Consider the following 9,397-nt stretch of genomic DNA (forward strand, 5'->3'; position numbering starts at 1 on the left):
TTTTTGTTCTGCAGCTGCAGCACCATCTTCATCGCGAAAGGGAAAGAGAAAGGACCAACCGAGTGAGCCTTTGGAACGGACTGCTGCGAATCCAAAAGACTTTACGCGCAAGGCTCCGTGGGTACCTACAGTTTCCAGTAGTCCGTAAATGGAACAGTCCTGAGAGCAATGCTTGACACTGGCTCTCGGCAGACTTCATATCCTCAGCTGTTGTTGACTTGCTTAGCTAAAAAGGTGCCTTTGGCCAAGCCGATGAATGTTCGTCTTGCGGTGACAGGTTCCCTGACAAAGGTTAATTACTCGGTCGAAGCAGAGATCTCTTACCAGGATATTTGTGAGACACGCCATTTTGACGTAATGAACATTGATGGTTATGACATGATGCTCGGAACGCCGTTTCTTTTCCCAGCACCAGGTTGTTATGGGTTTTAATTCCGTTTCGTTGTAGGGATTGGCAGTCGTGAATGTCTCCCGCTGGAAGGCGACAATGTAATATTGATATCGTCGAGTGCAGTTCAGATGGAAAATGATAATTTCATTGAATCTTTACGTCGGGATCTTCATGAGTACACTATAGATATTTGCAAGTCTGCAGAAGACACTCCTTTACCTCCTTTGCGTGCAATTAAATCATACTATTCCTTTGAAGGATGAGGAGTTGACTTACTCATGGCGTCCCTCACGTTGTCCGGATGCCTTACGGCCCTTTATGGCGTGAGAAGAGGGATGCATATGTGGCTTCCAGGCAGATGGGAATTTCGAAGTGTTCCTAATGCCATGCCCATGTTGATGCTTCGTAAACCTACAAAGGATAAGTCAATTCAGTTGCGAACAGTTACGGATTCTCGGGAACGGAATGCCAATACACGGAAAGTGGCTTCTCCGATGCCTGATATAGATGGAATTCTGCGGAATGTGCTCTCGCACAAATATCGGAGAGTGTCATCGACATGAAGGATGCTTACGAGCACGTTCGTGTAGTCCCAGAGCATGTCAGCCGTACAGCTATGAACACCCTGATGGTACGATGGTCAGTTTAGTAATGCAGCAAGGAGATTGTAACGCTCCTGCTACATTCATGGCATTGATGAACCACCTATTCTCACCGTACATTGGGGTTTTCCTTGATGTCTACCTTGATGATATTGTCATTTATTCGGACTCACCACAGGACCATGTGGGTAGCTGTTAAAACTGTCGTTGATATACTTCGTCGTGAGAAGTTCTATCTGAGTGAGAAGAAGCTTCGGTTCTTTGCAGACAAGATCAGTATTCTCGGACATGTAATCGACGATAATGGTATCTGCATGGATCCGGCTAAGGTGGACAAGGTTCTAAACTGAAGACCCCTACTACAAAGTCTTTGCTTAGCGGATTCATTGGTTCAGTTGGATACCTCGCGAATGACTTACCTGGGTGTACGTATTCCAATTGGAATTCTCGAGCATCTTACAGCGCCCCGTCAACCACCCTGGCGATGGACAGCAGTTGCTGATCGTGCTTTCAATGAGGTTAAGCAACTGATCCAGGATTGGCGGGACCACCACCGTGTTACGCTGGCGTATGGCCCAGATCAACCACCCATCAACCTGATTTGTGATGCTTGTACTTCAGGAGGTAGTGGTTGTGTTTCGCAGGGTGAGGATTTTCGGACAGCTCCAATTGCTGCGTTCTGGAGCGGGAAATTCACAACAACGCAGCAAAACTATCCTGTTCATGAACAGGAGTTGTTAGCCATTGTGGAATCCTTGAAGCGGTTTCGAAATATCTTACATGGCACTCACTTCCGTATTTTCACCGACCATAAGGCACTCGAGTTTATTATGACACAAAAGCATCTTTCACCTCGGCAAACTCGTTGGGTCGAGGTCTTGAGTGAATTTGACTTCACGATCACGTACATTCCTGGAGAAATCAATATATTTGCAGATGCGCTATCTCGGATTTACAGCTCTGAACCGCCAGGGGTTATTCGTGCCCCCTCGGAATACACTGCTGTAGATGATGAGGAAACACGACAGGCATTAGAAGCTATTACCCTGTTTTCTTGTCCTGTGTACACCGGGGATCCTGCGATGGCAAGTATGGCTTCGACGCTTGAGGATGCATCCACATCAACAGCTCAGCCCCGTGTTTTCCTACGAGTCCGGGATAAGAATGGGAATTTATTGCCTCGGATGGAGGGCGTACCTGGGAAGACTGGGAAACGGGTCTCAGAGTCATCAGCAAAGGATTCCCCGGCTCTCCCTAATCCCGATCTGGTTACTGTGCAGACACCAGAAGAGGAGCTTGAGGATCATGTTGCGCCTCGGTTGCAGAATATCATTTCTGCTGGGAATCCTGAGTTGGATTTTCCGAACTGTCTAAGGGGACAATATGTTCATGATCCCTTCTTTGGGCTAGTTATTGCGGCACCGAACACTTACAAGAATTTTGAAGTGGTCGACGATCTTGTTTTCTTAAACGAGAGTGATCGCCGTGTTCTGTGCATTCCCGATGTCAAAATTGGCTCTCGTAATGTACGGGAGATTGTGATAACGCACGCACATTCAATTCTTGCGCATCTTGGAGCCCGCAAGACGTTACATTATCTGCGGGACGATGTCTGGTGGAAATCCATGCAGCAGGATATCTGTGCCTTTTGTGAGTCATGTCCGACATGTCATCAAGTGAAACCTCGCACCCAGAAAAAGTATGGCGAGCTTCGACCTTTACCGGTGCCCACGTACCCCTGGCAAGTAATAGGGATTGATTTCGTGGGTCCACTCCCTGAATCTACAAATCGGTTGGGGTCATTCGACATGATCGCGGTCATTATTGACCATCTAACTCACATGGTGCATCTTGTGCCTTCGAAACAGACCTATCGGGCCAAAGATATTGCGGAATTGGTCTTTGACCATGTATACAAGCTACACGGTCTGCCTGAGGCTATTGTTAGTGACCGTGACTCCCTGTTCACAAGCACATTTTGGTCGAGCTTGCACAAGATGATTGGTGTTGAGCTTCGGTTGTCTTCCAGCTACCACCCGGAAACGGATGGACTGACAGAACGGACTAACCGGACTATGGAGCAGATGCTTCGCCTATCAATTTCTCCTTCTCAGAAGGATTGGGTGAATAAGCTACCTGGTATTGAATTTGCGATAAACAATGCGCGTTCTGAGACAACAGAGTTTGCTCCTTTCTTTCTGAACGCGGGCCGAATGCCTCGCACCTTGATTTGGAATAGTTCAACGGAATACCCTGGTGTCCGTGTCTTTGCGCAGCGAGTAAAGGATGCTTTAACAACAGCTCACGATGCGATCCTGGCAGCGCGCGTCAAGCAGACACGTCTCGCAAACAAAAAGAGACGGCCGGTACCTTTTACTGTTGGCGACTTGGTCTACACTTCAACACAGAACTTGAAAATTCCAAAAGGACGCGCTCGTAAGCTTGTACCTAAGTATATCGGCCCCTATCGTATTGTCAAGGCCTTGGGCGACGTGACGTTCGAAGTCAACATACCTTCTGAACTACGTCAACGTGGGATCATCCCCAAATTCCATGCTTCATTGCTGCGGGTTCACATTCCTAACGATGACCGCCGCTTTCCGAATCGTTCTCTTGAGGCTATCCAGGCATCTGAAGATCGTGATCCTTCAGAATGGGAAGTCGAGCGGGTAGTCACTCATTCAGGAAGGGCTTCATCTGCTTACTTTCAGCTCCAATGGAAAGCGGGTGACACGACATGGTTACCTTACTCCGAGTGTTCTCATCTGGAACCCTTGAAAGCTTATCTTGAGGCTCAGGGCGTAGATTCGATATCGCGATTGCCAGAGGGAAAGGGAGCTTTACCTGATTCGGATGCACAAATTTTTAGTGGGGCTGTCAGCTGGGATATAAAGGGTGTACTCACATTCTCTGGTCTCAATTCTGATCCCTTTCGCATGTCCCAAATCGATATCGCACTCAATGAGCTCTCAATCCAGGACGAATCCGTCAATGCAGCGTCCGATCGCACCTCGTCCACCCTCTCTGGCGCGTCCTCCAATGCAAGGGTTGGTGACAGCTCCTACAGCGGCACCCACACGTCCTCGGGAGACCAGATTCGAGCCGCGCCCAGTGGGCAAGCTCCTGAGGGATCTGGCTCAGCTACTGGACACACAGGCGAAGGTTTTCCAGCATCTGGCAGTGTGGGAGGACATAGCGGAACTCGAGAGGGAGTCGGCAGTGCTCAGGAAGGAACAGAAGGACACCATTCGTCGTCTCAAGATGTTGCCGGGTCGACGGGCAGCGGCGCTGGTGGAGGAACTGGAGAGGGTTCACTACTCAGCACCACCCCCGGTTCTGCAACAGGCACCACTCGAGACCTTGGCAGAGGTTTCCTCTTTGGTACGGGAGAGGGACTAGGCGGTTTAGATTGGACGAACGAGGACTTGGACATGCTCTCTGCGCCAGGTACTCCTCCTATGACTTTATCCCCTCTCGTTCAACCGACAGCCTCTCTTCATCCTGGTAACACCCATCCGGCAGAACCAACGGCAGCAACTCCTCCTTCCTCGGCGACTGGACCAGTCATCAATGTCAACACGAGCACGGCCATGGCTCAGGGTGCGGGCGCGTTGGTCAGCACCTTCCCTGATGGTACTGTCAATCATGGTGCTCACCTATGGGCCCAATCTCGTGAGTTACAGTCTTCGCACAATGCTATCACGCACCAGGTCCTTAATTTGCTTGGCCGTTGCCTTCCTGCAACATCAGAACAGCGTGGTCGAAGCCGTAGTCGTTCCAGGAATTCATCTCCCTATACCCTTCATCGTGTTCGCCTCGACAATGCCTTGAATTCGTTCGACAACTACGCTCGTGGCCATCAGCGTCGTGGCGGGAATCGGGGCCACAATCGTGGTCGTGGTTTTGGTCGTGGTCGTGGTCGAGGAAATGGTCGTGGTGGCCCTCCTCCTCCTTATCCTGGCGCGTCCAATACCCAGAACTCTACCCAGTCTTCTGCCTCGATTTCTTCCCTTCCTATCGGCTTGTCGACAAGCACCGGATCAGCGGCTGCTCCCATCGTGGTTGAGGCTTCCGCTGGTGCTTCTGGTGACGACGTTCAGATGGCGGATGCAGCGACAGGCGCGTAGCGTGACACGTCGTGTAACGCAGGAGTTGGTTGGTCACATATGCACAGCCACTGATGTGGTTTCTTTTCTTTGTAAGAATTTTCCGTCGATACTCACAATTTGCAGCTTCCGACTCTGCAAAAATTTTATCTTCTTTTTCCTTTGTTTACTGGTGTACGGCTTGTCTCTGACAACCCGGGAGGGCGAGTGTAGGGATTTTCATCGTCTCTCGTCATCCTCGAGACTCAGCACTTACTCAGCTTTGCTTGTACCTATTGTACCATTTCCTTATATATTCTTTGCTACAGTATATATACGACGCTTTGTACACTAGTAGGAGGGTTTGGACTTAACGAGAGTTGTTCTAGTTCTCTCGCGTGACGCTAAGCTTCTCTCCGCAAGTTCACTTTGTGTAGCGACACTTGGCTTCGGTCATCTGGCGTTACAGTTCCCGCCCACCGGCTGGGTTCCACACGTCACAACAATCACGCTATTTTGTGGGCTAACAGTACGGCAAGTCTGTCTTCTGCGCCGATTGTTCATTCAGGCCCATAAATTGGAATGGAGAACCTCATCGCAAGTACAATTTTGCTTCGAAGGAACTTTTATACTAATAATACAAGTTTTACTCAGAGATTGGCCAAAGATGGATCGTTTGAGGCAATGATGGCTTTAGTCGAACGAACTGTCAGCGACCGAAGAGCCCATCGAGCTTTCTTTTGCGTCATGGAAGAGAATCTCAGTTTCAACACCACCTCTGTCCAGGCTATGAAACGAGGGAGGCTACCGCTGGTTCCTTCGCTCGACCCCAAAGACAAACTAAATCTCAGTTGTATCTCACTCATCGCACTCGCTACAGGCATCCAAAGGCGACATTTCCCCCGATTGGTCCGCTTGGAAGACAATATTTCCTCCGTGCTCGCTCTCATGCCTGCCATATCATTCTGGTTGTGTCTCTTCTGCGAGCACATCATCTTACCTTCCCGAGCACCCGAGTTCAAGGTCGTTGATTTCCACCACGCCATGGTGTTCATCCTATCCCATATCGGAGGGTACAAGAAGCTCGTCGAGAAGCTCACGATAGAACCAAAACTCTTCACAGAGCACCTTCCGTATCTTTGGCTTAACCCTCCCTCTGGCTGTACCAAGTACAATCTCGATGATTCCCGGTCAGTCTTTGCTGCTGTATTCCATGCAGGTCTCGGCGCACCACCACCGTGGAAAGACATTTTCATCCGCCGATTGGAGGAAAACAGTACACTCACCGCCACCCTCATCATCCAGCGCATTCTGGAGGAGTTCGCCCAAGTCCCGGAGGAACCTGACGCTGCAATTCTCTGCGAATCTTTTTTGGTTGTCGTAACCTTTTCCCTCGAACTCTCCTCTCAATGCCTATCCATCCAGACCGCTCTGCTGAAACACAACATTGCTCAACGGATCTGCCTTGTTTTCCGATTCTTCACTCGCCGCGCACAATTCACCAATGCGACACTGCGCGTATTCATGGAGTGTATGTACATGTGTTTGCTTTACATTACCAGAATCATGCAGGACGGACATTCGTACATCCATCAACTCCTGGGCTACAACATCCTTCTCTATATGTTCAAGGCGCTCAGAAACCTGCATACTTACCCCGAACTCGCCGATCAGCGGTACAAAGAACTCAAGACCACCATAGCGGTCCATATCGTGAACATTCTAAACAATGTCATATGCCATTTTTCCTACGCTTCGATTCTGAAGCGGTCCAAAAAGGCTATCTCCAAAATTCAACGACAGCACGCCGATGGATTCCTCGACCCTAAAGACCTGAGCTTGAAGGACGTGTACGAAACATGGTCACAGTTCGTAACCATCGCTTCGTACAGAAACAATATCTGGTCTACTATTCCTGATTTATTCTGCGGTAACAGCGAGGTGTGTAGTCCCATGTTGATGATGCTAGTTACTTTAACCTCCCGTCATAGTGTCCTGGAGCGTCGGCCGGAATGTTCATGGCTTGTTCCGGCTGCCGCTCTACACAGTACTGCTCGCGGACATGTCAAAAGGATGACTGGACCTCTGGTGCCCACCGTTCCCTCTGCATCGAAATCAAACAACTCAGGAGTGGTACGTCAATTCACCTTCCGATTCCTTCGTGTTCCTCAACGAATTTAGACGGTGCCCCCTTACCCATGTCTTCGAGTGATCAGAAAGCCCTCGAGAACCTCAATAGTCAATATGTCAAATATTACAGACAAGAGCCCTCGGAGTGGGACGCGCTGTTAGAAGAGTATATTGCAAAGAATGGAGAGCCAAATCCTTTCTGGCCCTTGGTTGTGGCACTGGACTACCGTGCTCTCGACGTTAACCCTCAAATACTACTCGAGTCTTCGGAACGGCGTGTCAAAAACCTCGAGATCGTAGCTCAGGCACGAGAAGGACGTGGTATCCTCGTGTATTGGACTATCCCAGATGGCCATCATCTTGTGGAGAAAGGGGAACTGGTTGTTTTGTAAACTAATATATTCTAGCTTGCTGCTCTCGCGACTTCGTCAACAGGTGAGGAAGAATGTGACACTCTGGATTATGCTCAAACTTAACGCCATTATCCGTCAGTTTATTAGATCGTTCTTCCTCTCTAGGTATACGCCATTTACCACTACCAAAAAATACCTATCTCAGTATTATAGCATAGTTGTGATCCACGGTCTCTATTTCCATCCAAATGGTCCATCGTTACGTTAACGCTGCTGCAGAGACGACTCGACATGAGTCTTGTTTGTGTGGCTTGACCGGACTGCTTCTCATCGTTTTACTCCAGGCGCACCTCTGTCGTCTTTATGCTCCAGATACGACTAATATACAGCCCGGCAAAGAGATGTCTTCATGACCCAATGTGTATCACAATTTCCACGACATCGTCAAAATGCATTGTCCAACCCGTCTAGCGGCTGGCATCTCATTACAAAGGATTCTTGCTGGTCGGTTGTCTAGTAGCATAAATTCAAAGAGAGCACAAGGAAATTAAGAAACTCCCACGCTGCATCCGCTGTATTTGCGGTCAGCGAAGCACGCACTTTTCTTCCGACCTTTAAATTCATCAACCACGGCATTGTACCAATCGTCTTTGAGACGTCTATTCTCTACTCGAGTTTCTTGTCTACTACTGGTATTGCGATTAGAACAAACTGGGAGTTCACAGGGCTGGCAGATTGCTGTTCAAGTATCAAGTTCTGTATGTCACGCTTGATCCTGGTGGCTTTGAGGACAGAAATAGGGACGAAGCACATATAAAGGACTTGGAAATTACTAACAGCGAAGTCTCGGACTGATAACGTGTCTTGACTAAGTGGTTTACTTCCATTCCTTCATTCAAAAGGTTCAAGCCGGATGTCGGATGTTTACCAATTTTACAGGAACACGCATGATGCCTTTCTCAGCTATATGCCGTACTACAACGTAATACCTGAAGTACGACTTCCATCGGGGAGGAACAACATTGTTGAAATCTCGGTACGCCTTTGCGGAGTAAAGTTTCCTTTATAACAATACTATGTACTGCTCAAAAACTGAATATTTCGGATATGGTGTAACGGCTAACATTGCCGCCTTTCATGTCTTTCCGCGGCAGCTCGGGGTTCGATTCCCCGTATCCGAATAGTGTGCTCGTGTCTTCGAGTTAAGTTTTGCTTCCACGTCATAATCAGAACGCTACTGACCCACTGAATGTCAAAGAGTTGACACTCCAGAGACGAGGAGTTGCATCAATGTGTTCTAATTAAACTTTTCTCCGCATCAAACCCCGCGGGGAAGGCCCCACCCGGCGCCCGATTTTACCCGAGTCGGCAGCGGAAGCGGGATGGAGATTTCCCCCTGACTATATCAGGGCGTCATAATTTCATTTCACGTTTTCACTCCATTTACTTCTCTCCCTTCACCACTTACGACACACAATCCTGGCTCTCCGGCGACAAGAACTTGACGAACGTACGATACTTGGACGGACACGAAGACTGAGGATTGGGCATTGACACTGGACAGCTTGCACGTAACGTCAGCGGCGCTAAAGGAGGAATTTGTTTACCGTGCGTTTCGTCCATTGTATTTGCGCTCTTGCAGTACTTAAGGGCCACATTGCAGACTGTAGTTGGCACCAAGATCCCACAATAGTGAGTATTATTGTATGTTCTTATTGTGGCACAACTGACGCAGTCGTCAGGCTATTCATGGCTCTCTATTAGAACATTGGCCTACCCACTGGACAGGTCTGACCAACGACTGCGTGAGTATTGGTCTCTGTACCTGTTGTATAC

General features: G+C 48.9%; 1 non-coding gene across 1 annotated transcript; it reads left to right on the forward strand.

Annotated features, from left to right (window-relative positions):
• The first annotated feature begins 8,662 nt into the window (after positions 1–8,662).
• EV420DRAFT_t316 lies at positions 8,663–8,742 on the forward strand. The gene has a single exon. It is a non-coding gene; the product is annotated as a tRNA-Glu (tRNA).
• Positions 8,743–9,397: the final 655 nt, after the last annotated feature.

Source organism: Desarmillaria tabescens (assembly GCF_030435595.1).
Source record: "Desarmillaria tabescens strain CCBAS 213 chromosome Unknown EV420scaffold_153, whole genome shotgun sequence".
NCBI classification, from domain to species: domain Eukaryota; kingdom Fungi; phylum Basidiomycota; class Agaricomycetes; order Agaricales; family Physalacriaceae; genus Desarmillaria; species Desarmillaria tabescens.